At 41.0% G+C, this 22,698-nt stretch overlaps 1 protein-coding gene across 5 annotated transcripts in view; it reads left to right on the plus strand.

Moving 5' to 3' along the window:
• Positions 1–22,698, plus strand: part of NLGN4X (neuroligin 4, X-linked) — a 284,512-nt gene that overhangs the window by 31,913 nt on the left and 229,901 nt on the right. For 2 of the 5 annotated variants that reach the window (XM_019529359.1, XM_019529365.1), the window contains exons 2-3: positions 11,266–11,427; positions 15,676–15,759. The exons of 1 other annotated variant lie outside the window; for it this stretch is intronic. The gene's annotated coding sequence lies outside the window, so the exon portion shown is untranslated. The remainder of the gene's footprint in view (positions 1–11,265; positions 11,428–15,675; positions 15,760–22,698) is intronic. 2 more of the 5 variants (XM_019529363.1, XM_019529362.1) reach the window with 2 other exon arrangements.

Genomic DNA, 22,698 nt, shown 5'->3' on the forward strand with positions numbered 1-22,698 from the left:
GAAGTGACTAGAAATAATGGTCACAAGCTGGCAGAGGGTAGATTCAGGCTGGACATCAGGAGATGCTTTTTCAATGTCAGGTCAGCTAGGATCTGGAACCAACTTCCAAGAGAAGTGGTGCTGGCTCCTACCCAGGGGGCTTTTAAGAGGAGGCTCGATGTACACCTTCCTGGGGTCATTTGACCCCAGTACTCTTTCCTGCCAGGGCAGGGGGTTGGATTTGATGATCTACTTAGGTCCCTTTTGACTCTACCAACTATGAAACCTGTTGAACCCTCCTTGTCTGAATTATCAGTATTTCTGTTGCCCATATTAAAATCTTGGGCTTAAACCAGGTGATCCTGATTTCTCTGTGACCTCAGTAAATTATAGCTCTTTAATCAACTGGAGTTTTTCTATTTTCTATTTCTTTTTCAGCTTATTTGAAACTTGTTACACTGAAATGTTTCCCTTTACTGGCAGGGCACAGATTTCTTAACGAATAAATTCTGTGATATACAGGGAACCTGGTTTTCTCTGATTTAAAAAAAAAAAAATCCCTAATTTTTGGTTTAAAAAAATGTAACCCCAAATCTACATTGTTTTTGTGGTTTAAATGAAACACGATTAGTGTGTGTATGCATATGTGTATATATATATTAGTGGTGTTTCATTTAAATCATGGAAAAAGGTAGGTTCAGGGTTACTCTTTTTTTTTTTTAACTGAAAATTGGGGATTTTTTTTATTTTTATTTTTTTAAATCGGCGCAAACCACCATCCCTGGTCATATATTTAGTTTTTCATACATGTTCTTGTGATCTGCAGTTGTCCTCTGATTTATCCACTATGATGAAAATGAAAATGATATTAATCACAATTTTACTAATATCTTTACTTGGAAAAAACAATATTTTGTGGGCCTATAAAAAAACTAGCTCCATTGGCCTTTGGGGAAAAACAAAACTAAACTAAATTAAAACAACCTTTCCCACCCTCAATCTTTTACAGGATCCCTCTCTCCCAGCTACACCTATAACTCTTAGCTTGATTCCTTCTCTCTGATCTCCACCCTGCAGAGACATTTTTGTTTGAGTGGATCTGGACTTCCTTGCTGCAGTTGTTCTGTTTTTGGTTTGGTAGCCTATTTTCTATGCAGAACTGCCTCTTTATTGGCATTATTTTAAGATGTTCTGCAGGCTTTCCTTCTTTGTTTTTGGTCTGGGCTAGGGCTTTTCCTGAGATTCCAATCCTTTCTCACAAGTTTAGATACTCCCACCTATCTTTTCTTATTTGGTTCTGAAAGCACAGACATGTTCTGAGGCCTGCTCCAGTGCTTGTAGCCAAGGATAATAGTTCTTCCCTTCCCATTGCTGAAGAGAGCAGGTTACTCCTTCACTTGCTTTTTTTCTTAGTCTTGTATGCCCTTTGGCAATGAAATCCAAACAGTTATAAAAGCATGTCATACTGAGGTATAGTTAGGTGTCGGGCATGTGAAGGTAACATTTGCTGTTAAAAGTATATACAAAGAAAGGTGAATTCTTCTCAGAATTGAAGGATGCCATAGCAAAGGAGTTAAAATCAGTAGCAGATCCACCCTCTCTCTTACCTCTTCCCTCTCCTTCAAGAAGAGGAAGAGTTCAGTGGGGAATATACATATTTTAGAGAAGAGAGTTGGCTTGTGGTTCTTAGCTTGTATCTTCAGCTAAGTACAGACTGTCAAAAGCCCAAGGCAGAATTGATCCAATTTACACAGGTTTTACTAAGCTGCATAAATTGGACCGGTAACGAACAGAACAAATATTCAGTCGTCTCTTGGCCAAGACGGAAAGATGTCTACACTGACTAAGACAAGAAGATGGGAGGGTGCTGCTGCACACTTCCCAGCTCTGAGAATTTCCCAGCCCTACCTGTAAATGCCCCAGGCCCCCACCTCTCAGCCATGGAGGGCAGTGGGTGGGGATTGACCCTCACTCTGACCCAAGGGGGCGAGTGAGGGACTGGGCTAGAGCACGGATCCATTCTCCCCCCTACATTGCCCACCCATGGCTGAGAGACAGGAGGCTGGTAATGGGGCAGAACCAGGCTATCAAGCGGTGGCGGGGGGAAGCTTTGGAGTAGGGCTTCAGAGGGGGGCTGTGTAGACCCCAGCTTGGGGGAGCTCAGTGGGGAAGTTCTGTTCCCCAGCCTCCTGCCCTGGTCTGCTGGGCATGACCATTGTTTCCTTTAATTTTCCAAAAATGTATAATTCAGCCTTTTCTGAAGCTTAAATATTTTAGTATTCTCATTAAAAAAAATTCAGATTATCATTCTGAACCACAAAATGACTTTTGAGTCACCTGAGATAAGAATATCAACATTCAGTTGCTGAAGGGTCCTATCTGTAATATCTAAATAAAAATCAAATTGAGCTTAGGGGCTTCATGGGGTATTTGTTAGCGCTTGGTCCAATGTTTTGTTTCTGGTTTTTTAATGAAATGTGGTATAGCTTTTTTAATACTTGGGGAAAAGTTTGACAGCTTTATTTTAACACTTTTCACTATCTTCAGTCTTGGTATCACTTTCATTTTAACTTTTGACACTTTTATTGCATAGGAGGTAATGCTACAAGCACAGTTTTCTTGTAAAAATAATCATGGTAAATGCAGTTTGCATGCAGTAGGTATTGCAAGATATAGGGTATGTTGTACCTCAGGAAAAAATAACATAAAACTTGTCAAGGGAGATGAACATCAATTAGTCATGGTCTGCTTAGAGGCCTAGAAGGCCTACTGGGTTAGTAAGATTGGAGCAAAACAGCTTCTTTAGACAGTGGCATGAAAGTATTCGATGTGAATTTATGTCTGGCAACCTTTGTCCGGCCACATTATGTCTTGCTACCTACCTATTTACAACTGTGGATGATCTTCAGCCTAAGTCAAACTAGGGCTCCTATCCATCCAACTAGAGCTGTAACTATGGGTTTCTACAGACAGGCAGGGAGCCGGCTCCAACACCCTAGAAATCCAGCTCGTTGGAGCAGACTCAATTAATCGAGTCTGCTGGAGCATGGAAATAAATGGGCTCCAGCAGACTCTGGCATCACATGTATTGTCATCTCCCCACTGAAAAAAGGTGGTGGGGTGCTTTGAACTAAAATTCATTTGAGCTTTACTTCAAAGGGCCCCACTGACATTTTTCAGCATGGGGGAAGCTGGTACATGTGATACTCGGACACATTTTTAATTGGCACAGCTCACTAATTAAAGTGCCCCCTGTGCCTCCAGGAACATGTGTAAAAATGCCCAAGATATCTGAAACATTCTGTCTTGTTAGAGGCATAAATAATAAATGTAGTGCATTATTTACATACTGCTGCAGAAGTACACTGATAACTTTAAATTAGCTGTTTGACTTAGTGTTAGATTCTAATACCTTTTTAAATTTTGTTTTCCAAGACCTTAATTCCTGAATTGTCCCTTTTGACGTTAAACAAATCATTTTGAAGTATAGTGCTGCTCAGTGGGCACATCTACATGAGATGTTTACTACAGAGTTGCCTAAATGTTCCACAGTAAACTCTCAGTGTCTATACGTGCAGCCCTATACGGCTGCAGGAAACTAACTCTGCCATAGGTTAGTATGTGTAAATACAAGTCCCATTCTGTGATGGTGTTTTTAGTAAGCAGCAGTGCACATGTAGATTCTGATGGGGCTGCTGGCTGGGGCATGAAGGTGCTTCTGTGATGGGCTTCCTGCTGGCTAGCCCTGCCCTGGTGCATCCTTTTGCCCTAGCTAGCCCCACCACAGCATGTTGAGTGAGACTGGAGAAGCTCTGTCCCCTGTATCCCCTGCCAGCCAGAGCTGCTCTACCCTGCCTCAACATGTTGTGGTCCCAGGTGCACATGAAGATGCAGCACCTAGGAGCAGTAAACTCTGGCAAGATATGGCATGCCAGAGTTTATTTATTAACCTTAATTTCATGTGTAGATATACCCGGTGTAACAAACTGCCAATGTGGGCTCACCAGATTGGTTTGGTTTGAGATACTTACCCTGGGCTAGAAACAGTGCCGGTGAACTCTGAGTGAGCCCAAGGGTAGAGCAGGGGAACCCTGCCCTGTGGAAAAGGAGAAGCCAATTGAAAGAAGGGGTTTTCAATCCCTTCATTTGCATGGAAGGGGGATGGCCGGGGTTGTGGGCCAGCCACTCTGAGCTCTAGTGGGCTGGTTTGCAAGCTAGGAAGGGACTGCCAGAGGGGCCGAACTGGCAGGGGGGCTGCTGACAGTGACCCCTGGAAGTGATGCAGGAGGCCTAAGAAGAGCTGGGGTGAGCTGACCCAGCAGAGGGAGCAGAGAGACCCCTCTGAAGAGCCTCGAAGGCCCTGGGAGAAGAAGGCAGCGGCAGTCAGCCATGCCTATAGCTCTGCAGTGGAAAGGGAGCAGCGGCCAGGGCTTGGGGCAGACGGCTGGTTCCCCAAGGCCCCACTGCAGTGTGCTGGATGTGTTCGGTGTCCTGGAGGCTAGGAGTGGCAGTTGGCCCCCCACTGCACTGCGGAGAAGAAGCAGTGAGCAGGAGCATAGGCGGCATCCTCATCTGGAGCTGGGATGGTGAGTTGAAACCCCTTACCTTCTCCGGGGAAGCGGGACAGCAGCAGGCAAGGCACCGAGATCCTGAGGAGTGGCATAGCACCAGGATGAGAGTCCCCAGGAGCTCGGGGCGCAGGCCGGCGCTTAGAGCGGGATTGGTGAGCTGCGAGGCATGTGGGGTGCCCAGCTATTCATCTGGAGCTGGGGTTTAGAGCAGCGACCCCTGGGAGCTGTCTGTGCTGCTGACCCTCTGCCCCTGACTGCCTCAGGGGACTCGGTCCTGTCCCTTATTTTGCAGCTGATTTGTCATCAGATGGAGTCCCTGAGCTTTGTGCTTGGGTCATGCCGATTGCTGCAGGAACCTACTCTGTTGCTTGTCACTTGCCTTTTTGGTTGCCACAGAGGGTCACCCTTCAGCCTTTTTGTGGGGGGTTGGGGTTTGATACAATTTGACTGCTGCAGACCAGGAGAGCTTACACTATTGCAGTGTGTCAGTTATTGGGAAGTCTGTTGGAGCTGCTGGAAACGAGCACCCTGCTTCCTTTCTGTGGCATCTCAGCAGTGGCTGAAGGCTGCCAGTTGATCTACCTGTGGTTCTCGAGTCAAGGGTTGACTACTGCATTCTGGTTTGTTTTGCCATTTAAGTTCACTTGTAAATAACCTTTCCTATTACTCTTGTTTTGTAAATAAGGTGTAAATAGTTAAATGAGTTAAGTATTAGGCCTTGGGACCACGGGTTGCTCTGTGGATGGAAACTTCCCAATGACAGTATATTCCATTCATTTTATCCAAAGTGTGGATATATGGGACAATGACTTGGCTTCAAAAGGAGTGCCAGAGAGGGCATTAGGCAGAGCCTCACCTCTGGTGATGTGGTTAGTCTGTGTTAGAATATCAGAGAGAAATATGTTCAAAACCCTGCTAGGAAAGGGGGCTAAAAACCTATTTCCTGGTTCCTTGGGCAAGTGTCCAAAGTGCTCATCTAGCTGCGTAAGCCTTCTGCATTGGACTTTTTTCCTTATTTTTTTTTTCTGGGATTTAATGCTCAGATACATGTGTAAGTAAGCACATGCCTACCCAGCTGGTGCATAGTCTATTATGCATACTCAACAGATATGCACACTTACATACTCACAGTGCTGGAGTTTCAGAATCATAGCTAGATGTAAGTGTTCAAAATCCCACTTCCACAGATGGAAAAGTGCTATTTAGGAGCACAAGGAATAACAGAATTTTGCCCAAGGTCTGCTATTCCTGATGTGGAAGTAAAATCATATTTCTGAGAACATCTCTGACAGCTTAGTCTGCACTATTTTTCCTTTTGTTCTGAATACTGTATGATTTTGCCCAAACTGGCTCATGTTTGTACCTGGCTATTTGTGGTTTCACTTTCTATTATTAATGAGAAGGCACAGGTGGATTTCATGTGCATCCCTCTGCTGCTTTCCCAACTGGCATGGGTTATGCACCCTGCCTGCTTCCAGCTGTGAAACCTACCTCTTGCTTGCTTCTCCTTCTGAAATATGAAAACGGTGTGGCAGCAGACAATTAACACAACTTGAAGAGGATTATTCAGTGACTGCTTTGGTTGGCTTCAGGCTGGTTTATGCTGCAAGAGCATCACAAAATGCAGCTGAGGTTTCAGTCCATGATCTGATATATTAATGTAAACAACATGCATAACAACTTCTCTCAGTGTTTTAAGAATTCAGAAATTCAGAAGATAAGAGCAAAATTAATGGAATGATAGAAGCAAAGTTAATTTTGAAAAATGAGTGATATCAAATACCCGTGTATATTATTATTGAGCAAAATAATGTGAGCACAACTTCTGATTAAGAATGAGGACAATCCATCTTGGCCCACTTGAGCTTAAGGCAGTGGTGCTCAACCTTTTTTCCCTGGTGGACTGAATCGGCAATGCCCAGTCCATCTGGGGGCCAGCTTCAGCCTGTGGTCCTGATCTGGTGCCCAGGGCAGATGTGGTAGGTAGGGTGAAGAGTAGATGGCCCCAGTGCAGCCCTGCTAAGGAAAGGTGCTTGACTCAGCCCTGATGGGCAGAAGGGAGGTATGGTCTGGCTTTGTCTCAGCCCCATGGGTGGGGGGGTGGGCTGGCCCCTATTCAGAAGTAGGGAGAGGGGGTGTGGCCTGGCCCATGGCCTGACTCTGACTGCCTTTGCAAGGTTTAAGGGTTTGGGAACTTGGCAGACAGAAGGGTGGGCATTTTAAGGGCCACCATTATCCCATCATCAAACTTCTGGACCTGTGAGGAGCCCTGTGGGCCAGATGTAACGGCTCCACAGGGTGCCTTTGGTCCACAAGCCTGAGGTTGAGCACCCCTGGCTTGTGGTAAAGATCAGGCTAGTATGGTCAAGTGTACCTGACCTATAGCATTGCCTTCAAGAGAGTTATGTGACTACCTTTCACATTCAGCTACCACTAATTTCTAATATGGAACAATCAAGTATCTGTTTCCAGTTGGTTTGACTGGGATTGGCTCCTGGCATAAGTTTAGAGGTTAGAAGTCTTGAATCATGAGTTTCAGTAATGCACCCTCTCTCCCACTCTTACTCTGCCACTACACTATGTCTCTGCTAATTGGAAAATTTATATAAATATTGTTATTGATTTTGTAGATACTTTGGGCAGGGTTTACGAATTATACAAGTTGGATATTTTGGTCAGTGTATTTATTGATTGGGTCCAACTCAGACTGAAGTTGGTATTAAAGCTATTCCATTGATTTTTTGATGGGAACTGTTATTTTTAACAGTTAAAGTTAAAATAACTATTTTTTAAAATAACACACAAGTGTACTTGGGGGTTTTTTTTCTGGATCTTTCTATGGATCATTAGAGACCTCCAGGGCAGCTGGTAACATTAGGTCAGGAAATGCCCTTTAACAAAGAAAAACACGCCAGAAAGCCAGAACTTTAATTTTTGTAGAATCTTATTCTTCAGGTAATTACTTGAATAGCTATGTAAAAATAGTGATAGAACATGTGTCTAGATTGTTTTTGCATTGTGTTTGTCATGCTGCCTACGAAGTCTGAGGCTATTGTTGAGCTAATCCTAGGAAATGAGCCAAATATGATAAGTAAACTGAAATGGAGCAATTTCAAGAAAAAGATGGTGATTTTAATGCCATCAGATCCAACATATGCATGAGGGGAAGTAATAGAGGAGAAAAATGTTTTTCACTGTAGGAAAGGATTCTTTGAAGCAAGACGCCCTAAACATTTTTAATTAGAATTCTGCTGTACGTGAGAAATCATTTGTCAGAACTCTGATAACATAAAGTCATTTTTTTTCTCAAACTAACATCAATTTCAGATGTCTGCACTGTCTCTCACAACTCTTGTAAGTCACTTTCTATAAACACTCTGCAGAGAGAGTACACTATTTAAGAAAGATAGCAATTGAAATGCATGCAGATTAAGTCTAAAGAAGTACTGTTAATGGACAGAAGAGGTCAATGTGGCTAAAATGTCACATTGGCATGGCTCTCAAAGCAAGATGAACAAATGATGGTTAAGAGGAGGATTAAGATTAATGCTAAATTGCAGAATGTTTATCAAATAATATTAGTTATTCATTTACAAACTTGAGAGATGTAAATTGTGCTGTAGTTCAGTGATCCTTAACTAGGTTGTCACAGCATACTGAGGTGCTGCAGGATCACTTAAGGTTGCTGCACATTGCTAGACATTATTAGCATAGAATCATAGAAAATCAAGGTTGGAACGGACCTCAGGATGTCATATATAGTTCAACCTGCTGCTTAAAACGGGACTGTCCCAGACTATATAATTCCAGCCAAGAGTCTAGCCAGCTCTTAAAAATCTCCAAGGATGGAGATTCAACAGCCACTCTGGGTAACGTTTCAGCGCTTTACTACCCTCCTAGTGACAGAGTTCTTCCTAATATCTAACTTAAACTTCCCTTGCATTGTAATTCACAAGATAAACCAGGGATTTCAAACAGGAATTCATGGTGTCCAAAACTTTCTGACCTGCTATGGCCTTGCTGAGTTCTTTGCAACTAAAGAATTGCCCTGTTATTTCTCCATAGTTAAAAAGGAGTTCAAGCTAAGAGCTGGTATTTTCTGCATGGTGTCTTGAGTCTAAGGAGGGTTGCCTTGAGTCTAAGAAAGTTAAGGCAACTACTGGAGAAGCAGACATCATCTGTGCCTCAGGGAGTGGTTTGAAGTAGAACCTCATTGCCACGAGGACCCCTGAGTGTAGAGCTAAGCTTTTAAAATAATATAAGGTCATAAGTGACAGCAAAGGACAGATGATTTTTGTGTTGAATGGAGAAAGGAGGATGTACAACCATGAGATTATTATATATTATTTACTGTATGTTGTATCCTTTTATAATATAGCCTTTCTAAAACTTCATGCTAAAGGATAAGCAGGGATCCTATTTCTCTGATTAAAAAAAACAAAACGAAACCCAATGTTTAAGTTAAAAAAGTAACCCAAAATCAACATTTTGATCAAAATGAAACACCACTGTATGTATTACTGGAGTTTCATTTTGACTTCCCATAGTCAAAATGAAATTCCAGTAATACATACAGTGGTATTTCATTTTGATCAAAATGTGGATTTTGGGTTACTTTTTTTAACCTGAACATTGGGGGGTTTTTTAATGGAAGAAAACCAAGATCCCCAAGGATGAATAAAATCCACTGACATTTATCGAAAAACAAACAAACAAAAATTCAAGGCCAGGAGATATAAGATAAAAATTGACCAATACAGCAACACTCTTACCTGACTACACCTCATTTAATCACTAGACGTGAACAGCTGTGATCAATACAGTTTGAAACCTCCCATCATGCTTTCCCACTTCTTCAGGCATATGCCAGTGGCTGCTCAACTATCTACACAAAAGGTCAGCAGTTTCAGACTTTTCTAAGCCTTGCAAAACAGCATTTGAAGAGAGATGAGTCCTACACAAATGCTCTGCCAGCAGCCTCCTTGAGGGGAGAAGGAGAGTCTTGAAGGACCTTTGCTCCAACTTAGGTGTAACAGCATGACACAGACTGAAAAGCACCCTCAGGCCATTCAAGGTTTTGTAGTTCGAAGCCAAAAACCTTAAAATGAAAGTGAAAATATCCCAGTGGTCATTGAAAATAGACTAGTTGACTGAAAATAGATAGGTACATACAAAGCTTATAAAGTTGTTGTAGTGTATTTTTTCTGGTTTTATTAAAGAAGATTGATTCTGCAAAACTTCAAAGGCAAAAAGAAGGATATAATTCCAAAGGCAGTAATTTATAAGGGTTTGTCTAGACTGAGTAAAGGAATATCATAGGAACCTGGTAAAGCTGGAAGGGACCCCACCAGGTCATCTAGCCTAGCCTCCTGCTTACGGCAAGATCAACTCTGACTAAACTATCCCAGCCAAGTGTTTGTCTAACCTGCTGTAGAAAATATCTGGGGATAGAGATTCTAAAACTTCTCTAAGTAACCAGTTCTAATGCTTAAAATAACTTTCCTCTGTTACAGTCTAAGGCCATTGCTCTTAGTCCTGTCATCCACAGAGAAAAGTCATACTTGTATAACTTGTTTTTAATACCAATATTCTATTAAATCTAAATCTGTAAATTAAAAATTATCATTCTGAAACATTGCTAATTTGCTAACCCCCTTTTATGGAGCATCAGTTGGCATTCTGCATATGGAAGATTTGAAAACAGCCCCATAAAGCCTAATTCAAAACTGGAATGACCGTTGAAGCAAAGGATATACAACGTATGCTTGACAATACTTCATACTTGGGTTTTTTTTAAAGGATGATATTTTAATATTCCAACATCTGAGATAATTGGTAGAAATAAGAGAGAATGCACTAGAACAGTTTGTGGGACAGCAAGCAGCCTCACAGAAGAAGAGACTATATGGCTATTAAATTGTTAACATCTAATGACAGCTTGTTAATGTTAGAACATCAGTCTGTTTTGCATAAAAATCACTGTTAGTTGTTTATGGCTAAAAATTGGTTCTGAATGCAGGTTTGCACATCAGTTTTACTTGCCTACATGTATATATTGTCAAGTTTCACTGATTACAGCTACCAGAAATTGATATCAATTGCTGGATATCCAAGTTGTCTGATAGTCTAAAGATCTATTTAATAATGCAAATATAATTAAACCAGGGGGATTGGATAATTTTAAGTAAATGGGATAATTCATGAAATATGTATCATACTATAAATAAACGTTAAATATGAAATATACTAAAAAGAGGAGGGTCCACAGATAATTTAAACATGCTTATCAAACAAAGAATTGGTAAGAATATATTAAAAGAAAATCCTTTTAAGTCCTCACCCATTATTATGGCTAAAATTGATTTCTGTGGTACAGGCAAACATATTGGGAAGATTCAAAACAAGGAAAAAATAATTTGTTTTAAATTATAGAATTCATTCATTAGATTTCCTATTTTGTTCAATACTGACCACTATTTCTGTGGCAGGATAAAAATGTAACTGAGACATTTCAGTTTATAAGGAAGGACATTTTAATGTTTTATTAGAATATTTAATGTAATAAAAAGATACCAAGGCTTAATTTATCCCAGTGCAAATTGTTTCACTAAGAAGAGGAATATGAGATTAAAATGAAAAGTTAAAGGGGGAAGGTGGGACTTAATGGATTTTCATTGTCCAGCCATTCCTTACTTCCTTATTTCTTATGTCCTAGGTTTAATCACCTACTACTCTTGGAGAGTTGGAATGGCTGTCAGAACCCATGTGAACATTGAAATCTCCAGAAAAAGTGAAGCTAACATATGGAGAGGTTTAAGACATTACCATAGCTTGGAATAAAACTTGCCCTAATCTTCAGCATCTGATTTCTTGGTGGGTCTGTATGAACAAATAACTATAAAATCAGGCTTGCCCGCAAAGTGCACAATAATAATTCATGGACGTTTTTGCAGTTTAACTTGCACTTACTTTTTAGTGAACAAGTAAGCACATTTTGTTCCAGATTTCATAAATATAGTTTATTCAGATACTTATCTGTCTAATGGTAACTACTTTCAGTATCCATAGGTAGTCTCCTTCCTAGTACTTAAATTAGGCCATGTTCTGAAGCTCTTTGCACTGAGTATCACTTACCTGAATGAGTCCACTGTAGCCAGTGGCACAAATCTTGAGAATAAGAAATAAAAACACACAATAACATTTTCAGAAGCAGCCTGTATAATTTTAGTAATTGTTATGATCTATTATATTTACAATCATCAGGGATCCTGGTTTTCCCTGATTTAAAAAAAAAATCCCCAATTTTTGGTTTTAAAAAAGTAACCCAAAATCCACATCTTTCCATGATTAAAATGAAACACCGCTAATATATAGATAGATGGATAGATATAATCATCCTTGGGGCCTTCACTGATAGGAGTCAAGAAGTTTTTTATGTGGGGTAGGGGTTGTATTTTTATTTAAACATGTACTGGATAGATGATCCTTTCCGCATCAGCCATCCAACTCATGCCTGCTCCCTGTGACAAGGATTGTTAGTTGGATTTTTAGAAATAAGTGATTTTTTTGAAAGCAGTATATTTTTATAGCATATAATTGTTCTCACATTGCAGAAATGTTTCTACTGCATTAGTAAAAACTGTACTGTGGTTAACAATGTATCTGAACTGATTTCTTATATACTTGGTTTTCCTTTGATATTATTAGAGAGATAGCAGGAATGCAAGGTTGCCTCACCTTCAGCCTATTAATGTATTTTAAAATTCTATTCATCTAAAAAAAATCCTTGTTTTTACTGATTTTTAGCTCGGTGATAATAAGAGTAGAGACAATGTAAGCTATTACTGTTTTGCAAGTTCTCTGAGTTCTAAAAAATGCAGAAAAGCACACGTAATACATATGTTTCTGTTTAAGTCAATGGCCTAATTACATACATGCAAAATTAATATAACTGAGAAGAGAAATATAAATTCAATTGGCTTGGGCACTGGAGAGCAAGGGGAAAAGAGAGATCCCATAGATATTGAAAAAAAGAAAAGTAGATATGGTCAGAACAGGAGGGAAAGCATTAACATTTTTGTATATCTTTTTCATAGCAGAATGCAAATTGCCTTGAGTGGGTGGCTGGTCTAGATGACCTGTGAGGTCCTTTTCAGCCCTACTCCCCTATGAGCCAATAATTTATATTATCAAAGCATTTCTAGTAGAGAAGAATTAATGGCATGAGACGGTTTTTGTTGTTTTTTTTTTAAATGAGGGAGAGACCTCTCAGACATTGGTGATGCATGAAGCGGCATGTCCTCCCCCCCTCCCCCTCCCCAATGAGATTAGCCCCTGGAAGTGGGAGCACAGAGAGAAGCACCAGCGGTGAAACTGGAAGTGCTGGTGGAAGTGCCATTGGCTCTTCCAGTTTTGTTGCTGGTTGTTCCAGGCTCAGCGTTCAGCCACTGGAGGACCACCCTGGTCTGCAATCAGTGGCTAGGGCCCCCCCTCCTTCCAGAATCTGGAGGCACTAGTATCCCTTGATCACTGAGAGCAGACTGAGATGTTCTGAAGTCATTCCCTAACCTATAGTTCTTTAGCTTTATGTGCCTACCCAGGTTTTGTCAGCTCTTGGCAAAGGGGATTTTGCCAGTTGAAAATACATGCCTTTGTCTGGTCAGACACTCAGAAATAACAGATTCCTCTTCCTTGGAATGTGTGGTCAAATACTCTGAAAACAGAAAGCAGTGACTATATATATATTTTAATAAAAGGTAGCAAAAAGATGTATTACAAAAACAAAAGCAAACAGAAGAAACCAGTAACCATATGTTGAGATACAGACAGAGACTTATGAATAAACAAACAAAAGGAAATATCAGAACAATAATCTGATCTTACCCTGCATCTTAAACCTAAGAATGCAACTCCTGCTCAGCTCCTTCTTCTGACCTTCATGATCCCCTGCACAGTCTACTGGCTGATGGCCTAAAGTCATTTCCTATGCCCAGGAAAACTAAAGAGAAGCATGTGCTCTCTAGGTACAGATATAGTACAGTTTCTTATCAGACTACTGACATACCATATCCATTGGATTCTTGTGGAGCACATACTATGTATACAACTTTCTGCCCTCTAATGTGTTTACCACACTGGAAGTATTTATCAAATGGTCTGATTGGCTGCTTACAGAGATGAAAAACAAAACAGTGCTTTACTTTCATCTTGGCACGCTCCTGCATCAAGCACAGCTTGTGCTCAGAAGAGGCATCACATTAATTTAACCCAGCTCACCCAACATCTGTATAGATGGGTCTCTTGGGCACTTTTATCTAATAGCTGATTCAATCAGCTATTAGGTAAAAGCACCAAAAAGCCCCACTGAAGCACCTGACCCATAAAATGATAGGGAGCCAGGTCAAACTAAACATGCTTCCTCTTCCAGTAAAGCACTGTTTTGTTTTTTGTTTTTCACATGTCCATGCTCATTATGACCATGGATCTTTTTTTCCCTCTGATTTTAAAAAATAAAATAAATAAATACCCAATTTTAAGATCGAAAAATGTGGATTTAGGGTTACTTTTTTAGTGACTGTCTCTCATGAAGGAGAGGGAGAGAGAGATTAATTTTAATCATGGAAAATGTGGATTTAAGGTTGCTTTTTTTTAACCTGAAAGTTGGGGATGTTTCTTTATCGTAGAAAAACAAGATCGATGATTTATGGCCAAGACAATATGTGCATCCTTTCAGACAACCAACAGATACTGTGTATCACTTAATTTTCCTACTGTGAGAAATGTCCTTCCCTGTGTGCTCTGAATAGCCACCTGTCATTTTAACCACAGCCCCCTCCTTTTAAACTGTAAATTCATCATTGTGTGGAAGGGCCTGTCTCATGTGCCTTGAATCACATCTGCAAGGACCTAGTTGATGAGTAAGCAAACTCATGTCAGATACCGATTTTTAGTAAAGTAAAAATTAGTATCCTGTTATCTGGCATTTTACTAACTGACATTTCTATTAACCAGAATTTCTGGCCAGCCAGTGGGACGCAGAAGGGAAGGGGGGAAGCTTGCATGCAGCAGCAGCCACTGCCACCCACCACCCTGTGCTGCTGCCACTCTGTGTGGTCACTGCCACCACCCCCCACTCTACAAGTGTTGCCACCCCCACCCCTCTGCATCCATTTGGAAACCCTGGTGCCTCAGCTAACCAGCATTTTTAGATTACTGGCACCCCCACATTCCCCACTCATGCCAGAAAACGGGGCTTTTACTGTAGTTACTTCTTTCAAATGTGAATAAATTAAATTAATCCCTAGCCTACTAAACAGTCTTGGCTAAAAGATAAAAATATCTCAATTATGTTTATATTAAATACCACAATTAATATATTAAATACCACAGAAATAACGTGATAAGGCTAAATACAGCTTGACACTACCTATACATAGAGATTACAAATGTCATGTTAGTAAAACAAGATTCTTATTTTACTAATATAGAAAACTTACATGACATTCCACTAACTCCTCAAAATATTGTAGGATTTTGACAAGTGTCAAAGACTTTCTAGCAGTGTGAGAAGTGGCAGGTGAGATGATTATTTTTAAATATAAATAATACTTTACATGCATTTCTTTGGCTCTAAAATGATGTCTGTGGTATGTATTTGCTTTCAGCGATTACAAAGTACCTACTTTTAGAAAGGTGGCATGGAGATTTCTTTGCAGATTATTATTCTTTCTTGTGAATAAATTAAAATTACTTGAAAAATCTATTCTTATGGTAGAGACATATCTGTAATGAACTACTGTTGAAACTTGTTATAATGCAATTAGTTGTATGCTGGTAACCTTAAGTTTGCCTTGTTCAGTGTGTCTGATTTAATAAGATTGTGTTTTGTTTTGTTTTGTTTTTAATCCAAACTTAGCAGTGACATATCAGATATCCTTTCTTCACAGTCTGTGACTTGTATTTCTGCATAATGAAAAGGAGATTAATATTAGTGATCAGTAACTGGTACCTCTTGCTGTATGCTTTCTTATGGAAAATAGAAGGTTTAAAAAGTAGCACAATATGTATTTTGATATAAGAGTATCATTTGTGTTATTGAAAGGCATAATATATGTCTTCCTAACAGGAAAGAATTGTGCTTCAAGTAAAATGACATCATGCTGCCTCCCACAGAGGGATTCTGAAGGTTTCTCAAAAACGAAACTCAGTGGTAAGTGATAAAAGTAGTTTGTGGTGGTAAAAATACTTTGTGGCAATTCAGTTTTTATATTTAAATATATATTAACATGCACATTGAATCCTTGTTACTCATGTTTTGATGTTAAGAGCATACATTCTCAGGTCATGAAGATGCTTACTTCATTTGCGATGCAGATGCACACTAAGCCACAGAATGCAGTAATTTACTCATTGTTCTACTTGTATTGTTTATACACCATGAGCATAGATTTAGCATTATTCTTTGACTCAGGGGTGTGGGGGGACTATTTGTAACCAGATATTCTACTGATAATTTAATCATAGCTATTCCAACTCTGTAAGCACATAAACTTTGAGATTTCAGGCCTATGCAGTATCATAAAGGTTTTGGCCATAATTTTGAAATTTTCATGTCAACAGTAGGCTCCAAAAGCCATACTGAGGCAGCCAGATATTTAGAAGCTGTGTTTGATCAGTAGTTTGTTTCTTCCCCCCCCCACCAGATCTTTCAATGTTATTTTCCTGCTCCAAGACCAAGACCTGTTTTTCTTTTTATTAATAACTTGGCAGACAAATTGTCTACGCTTCACTTGTATTATTAGTGTATGCATTTCATAAGTGTTTGTTATAAAGTGTTCAAGTGCCTGTTGAGTGGGAGACTATGCTGGAACTCAGGAGACCTGGATTTTGTTCTTAGGTGACGGGAAGAAACTTGCTTCCCATGCTTTTGACTCGCGGGCAAATATAGTACCCATCTTCAAAACAGGCTAAGAAGAAGGTCTCAGGAATTCCTGAGAAGTCATTCTGAGCGTGATACCTGGAAAGATCATTTATCAGGTTTTCAAGGAATTTAGTTCTGAAGCACCAAGAGGAAAACAAGTTGATCAGGAACAGCCATGATGGATTCACCAAGAGGAAGTCATGCCCTGACCAATCTGATTTCCTTCTAAGATAAGATGACAAGCTCTGTGTATGGCTAGGCAGAAATAGTCCAAAATCGATAAGATAATATTTAACAAGGATAAGTGAAAAGTCCTTCACTTGACAGAATGATTTCAGGCACAGATACAGATGGGGAAATGAATGGCTAGGCAACAGTGCTGCAAGGAAGGACTTCAGCCCTATGTGGCACTGAGGCCTCACCTGTAGTAGCGTGTTTAGTTTTGGGGCCTACATCTCCAGAAAGATGCGCACATGTTGTAAAGAATCTAGTGGAGAGTGACAAAAATTGAGACCTGGGAAATGAGACTTGTGAGGAAAGGCTGAAATAAATAATATTGTTTAGTTTAGTGAAGAGATGACTGACTGGTGATTTAATAACAGTCTTCAAATGATGGAGATGGCCTTTTGTCTGTGGCTGTAGTGGACAGGACTGGGAGCAATGGCCTCAAACTGAAGAAGAGGAAATTTAGTTTGGAGATTAGGGGGCATTTTCTGATTGTGACAGTGGTTAAGCATTATGACAGGCTACTTACAGAAGATGTGGAATCCCCTTCCCAGGAAATGTTGAAGAGCAGGTTACACAAACACTAGACTGGGATAGTTTAGCCGGGGATAATCCTGTCTTGAGCAGGGGGCTGAACTAGATAACTTCATCAGGTCCTTTGTAGCCCTATTTTCCTATGATCTATATGATGGACTATTTAAAAAAAAAATAAACTAGAACATCATAAAATACTTTCAGATCTATGGTATCTCATTTATTTATTTGTGTATTTGTTTATTTTGTGTTAAGGATATGCTTGGTTCCTCATTTAATGGGGAGGACATTCACAAATGATCAGAGTACTGTTTCTTTGAAGTAGAGGTCTTACTCCTCACATTGTATGCTTTGTGAAATATAGCTAGATGTGGCTTTTGCTGTAATCATTACATTAGCTGCAGTACAATAAAGTTTCAATTTACTATTATCACTGTGCCCTAAATTCAAGGAGAAGGAATAGTAATATCTCTGGCATGATGATAAAGTTGTGAATAAGCAATAACTCATATTATGACAGTTTAGTTATGAGATCCAAGGGTACCATTATGTGAAGTACAAAAAACAGATGAAGAAAATAACAGCTTTGAAAACTCCTTTGACTTTGCATCACTGAACCGTGTTTATTTCAATTTGTTGCAATTTAGATCTAGAATAAAAAAAGCTTTTATTTGAAAATGAGCCTATCCAATAATTTTGTATCCATGCTTATTCTAATCAAAGCTGATCTCTTATTGTTACTTTAGCCATACTATGTAGTGTAAGTTCCTATTCCTTGAGAGTTTAAAAAAAAAAAATGCAAGCAATTTCCAAGACATTGGAAATTCCAAATGATTGACATAATGGCTCCAAAACTGGAGTAAAAAAGGCAAAATCCCTTGGGACCCAGTATTTATAGTATTTTTACTTAGTCTTGGTTTGAAACTACCTGAAGTAGTACTTCAAGAAAGAATTAAGCATATAGGTCATAAGGTACTTCTCAGAACATCTTTAAAGCATTTTATAGTAACATGAGGTAGGTTTGCCAGGGACCATTCTTGTAACATTTTCCCAGTATTTGACTTTATTTCATAAATATGAATACAGAAAAAGTGAGGTGTATAGCCTGATATCTGAAAGGGAACAAATTATATTAGGCATGGAAAAGCAAAGTTATACCTAAGTCTTTTTCCATAGGGGGTAAACCACCTTGCAATAGCTTTCATATACCAGAGTGTAAGACCATGCACATATGGCCAGTTGCTGAGGAACAGATGGCAGACTGTAATCCCTTCCTGTCTTTCCCTAATAGTAATTTATATGCATACCCTTGCTCCCTGAAAAGTAAAGTCTAAAGGTGCTCTTTGCCATTTAGCTAACTTGCAATGAAAGCCAGTGGAGGTTGGGTATCTAATTGTCATTCATGTCTTTGAAAAAACACTTTACCTGTATTAATGATCTGAAACATGTAAATTTAGGTAATTCAGATGAAAGGAATAAATCCAAAACCATCTTTAAATTTGTCCCAGCTTTCCCCCAAGTGGCTATAGTTCAGATTCATGATTGTTAATTGACTAAAATAAAGCAGGCAAAAAAGGTTGTAGAGCAGTAGTTCTGGAACTTTTTTTAGACTTAAGGCAGCCCTTGTGCAATGCCAGCTTTTAGCTTTCACTTTTTTTGGTTTTGTTTTTTACTATGGAAAATTAACATAATTCTCCCATTGAAAAGAACTCAAACTACAATTGAGGAAAGAAATGTGCTAGACAGTATGGGCATGTGTAGATGAAACGGGGGCCCTAAATTTAAGTGGTGGGTTTTTAAAAACATTGCTTTAGTTTAGGGCAGGGTAAACCCCTTTGTGTACTTCCACGTCTTACCTGCCTCTCCAGCAGTGGGAAGGGGAGGTTGAGCTGCCGGTGGGCGGAGCAGTCCCTGGGCTGTGGGGGCAGCGGGGAGTGCTTTCCTCTGTGGCAGTGGTGCCCCCCCCCCCATGCAGCACATACCCACAGGCACCTGGCTCAGGCAGTCCTGGGGGGCACCACATCCATGGAGGGAAAGACGGGGTCCCCACACAGCACATGCAGGCAGGCAGGCTCGGTTGGGGGTGGGAATGGAGATCAGGCTCACTGCCTTTTCCCCCCCCCCCTTGGTGGAGCCTGCTTTCCCGGGGTGCTGCCAGGATGCTTGCACAGCCCCTGAGCTGCATGAAGCCTGGTGCTTTGCTTCGTGGCTGTAGGGCAGTAAACTAAAGCTCCTCAGAGGTGTTTTAGTTTGCTGCGCCCCAAAGTTATTTTAAGGCACATTATGCTGCTGAATGTGGTACAGCAGCTGGAATTAATGTGTAATATGCCGCTGATGTGTGCAAACACTAACACCCATTAAAGCAGTACAAAAGCATTTAACCCACTTTAATTTGTTGTGTACACATGCTCCTTGTTTTGTCTACACATGCCCTGAGGTAACATTTTAGCTTTTATGTATTGAGAGAGTGATTTTTGAGTCAGCTGGCAAGACTGGTAATGATCTTTAGACAACATTTCTCTAAAAGTTGTAGTAGCCAGAGTAAATGGTATAAGAAAATGCAAGTAAATGATAAAAAATAATGAAGTGGTAATCGCAGCTATATGCTTAGTATTTGCAATAGGGCAAGGGAGGTCATGTTTTAATCACTGAACCTAGAGACTAGTATAAACTTTTATGGAGATGAAGCCCCTAAGTGCTAATTAGATGCTGTAGCTTCTGTATAGAAATGTTGTGTCTTCAGTTCTATTGTATTTCTGTATACTAATGAAAATTGTACAACATAATGGTTACCTAAACTACTCCCATCCAGAATTCCTTGACTTTAATTCCCATGTCCTATTTTCAAGTACTTTTAAGAAGGTAAATATTTCTGTGCTATCTATTTATATAGATCACAGGTTATAATTTGTGATAAAGCATAGTACATCTACTAATTAAAAAGAGAACAAATAAAAGCTTTTACAGCTCTGTCACAGGACACTTCCATGCCCTGTGCCTAGAAAGAGGGACAGGTGCCGGTTGCCAGGGCAACCACAGTTTGGTCAGCTGAGCAGAAGGCGGCAGGGCCTGGCCTATATAAACAAGCCAGGCGGAGGCTAGGAGTTCAGTTCCCCTCTGGCAGCTGAGGAAGAGGGAGCTCTGCTGGGAGTGGGCAGCGCAGAGAAGCCTGATGGCTTGAGCAGCGTCTGCTTGATGATACTGGGTGGAGGAAACCCTGGTAGGGATATGAATGAAGGTTAGCCAGTTGGCTTGGAATTTATGTTGTAACACAGAAGCATGAGTTTTTTGTTTTGTAGTTGTGTAAGACTGGAGGACCAGGTGAGGCTGTAGGGGTTGGAGGAGGCCTCATAGGAGCTCCCCGGTAGAGTGTGGGGTTCCTGGCGCTGGAGAGGGTGCTGCATTTTGGGGTGTATCAACCCCGGCCCCAGTGTGGACAGTGTTGTGAGGGGAAAAGCCCCAGTGCGGGCACAGGCGAGAAGCCCCAGCAGGGCTCAGGACCCGAGAAGGGGGTCTGGGGGGGCCAGGCATGGCTATGGGTACCTGAGCCCCGGTGAGAAGCCCCAGCGGGGCATAAGACCCGAGAAAGGGGTCTGGGGGCCAGGCACGGCTACGGCCACCTGAGCCTTGATTGTGTGAGGCCCCAGTGCGGGCGGGAATCACGAGGTGAGGCCAGGGAGCACCCATGAGGGCGCAGGCAGACAGTTGAGACAAGCCAAAGGACCTGTGAGGGCCCGGGTGACTGTAGGACCCATGCGTAGCCCCAGAGGCTATAGTGCACAGTATTATCAAAGGCAGGGCACTGTGCCAAAGGGGGTAAAAAGGCAGCCTCCCTTTACCAATAATTAACATCAAAGACATGGTGGGCGAGACAGTGAGGGTGCATTGAAACCGATTTGGCACGGTAGGTAGGGGGCACTAGGGGAGTTCACGGCACCCCTAGGTCACACCTTGCCACAAGCTCATACAAGCATCCATCTTTTTACATATACATTTTATTCATATTTACAACTGGTTTGCAGCTATACAGGTAACTTCAGTGGCAGGCTTCCAGACTAAATCACCACTCTGGCAAATGACTTCTTCACCTGCTTAGAGCCTTATTAAACTCACTGGGGTGCCATGCAGGCTTTCAGATGTGGCCTTGCATAGTCAATTGCTTGGCCAGGGTCTAAGAGTTTCATAATCCTTTTGCCTTATAAAAAGACATGATTTATTCCAAGAATAATAAACCTTTCACTTCAGAAGATGGAAAGAGCAGGTCTTCTTGCTGACATAAATATAGTCCAAACTGCAGTAAGGGAGTTTTAGGAAAAGGATCACTTCTTAATTTGCTGAGCACAAATTTGGGGCACATCATTATAGTTGTCAGCTCAAGAGTTTCCTTAGTCTCCTTTTTCAGCTCTCAGGATCTCATGTTTCTGACTAGAATCCTCCCTGAGCCTCACACTGCAGAGGTATATTACTGCCGAATACAAAAGAAGACATACTCAGCTGCAAATTCCAATTGGTTATTGAACAGACTCTTACAGTAATCTTTCTAGTATCCTTGATAGGTTTCTACAGTACTTTGCACCTTCAGATTTACAACATTTTCTCTGTAAACATATATAGCTCTAGAAAAGTTTGCTTAATTTAAACAAAGAGAAATTCACCAGATGTACAAGGCCTGTATACAAAGGGAACGTGTGTGCGTGTAACATTAATTGATCTTAAACACTATTTATTAGCTTTAAGTGGTACATGGAGAACAATTTTGCTGTCTGTCTGCATATAGGCAAATGCCACCTTAAATTGAAGTAGGTTACATATTAAAGATAGGAAATGGTGAAATGGAAAAAATCTTCAGGGTACCACATGGGTGTTGAACATACAGCCAGTGGCCAGATCTAGCCTATGGAGTCTTTATATCTGGACTGCCAGACAGATGGTGTGGTTGGGAGTTGGCTTACCACAGAATGGGAGCCAGTGGCACAAGCATAAGTGAGAGCTGACACGGCTCTGGTAGGGTGCCCACTGATGCATCCCCAGAATATAGGGTGCCCCTTCATAAGGGGGGGACCACAGGCCCCCTCAGGCAATCAGTGGTGAGAGGCAGGACCACCACCTCCTTGGTCAATCAGCAATGAGGGGTGGGGCCACTGGGTCCCTGAGCTAGTCAGCAACAAGGGGCATAGCCACCAAAGAATGGCCACCTCCCTTCTTCCCTGGCTGGTTCAGAAACCTACTCTTCCTGGCTGTGCATTGCCCTATCTCTAGGCACAGCCAATAGAATTGGGAGTGCTCTCTCTGTCTCTCTCTCTCCCTCTCTATGTATGTATGTATGGAGACAGCAAAGTGATGCACCTGGGAGGAACAACCAGCGCCGTATCTACAGGTCAGGGAACTCCCTTCTTGTCAGTACAGAGGCAGAAAAGGATCTTGGAGTTATCATTGACTCCAAGATGAACATGCGCCGGCAGTGTGGGG

The sequence above is a fragment of the Crocodylus porosus genome, unplaced genomic scaffold (assembly GCF_001723895.1).
Source record: "Crocodylus porosus isolate Cpor-Errol unplaced genomic scaffold, CroPor_comp1, whole genome shotgun sequence".
Lineage (NCBI taxonomy): Eukaryota > Metazoa > Chordata > Crocodylia > Crocodylidae > Crocodylus > Crocodylus porosus.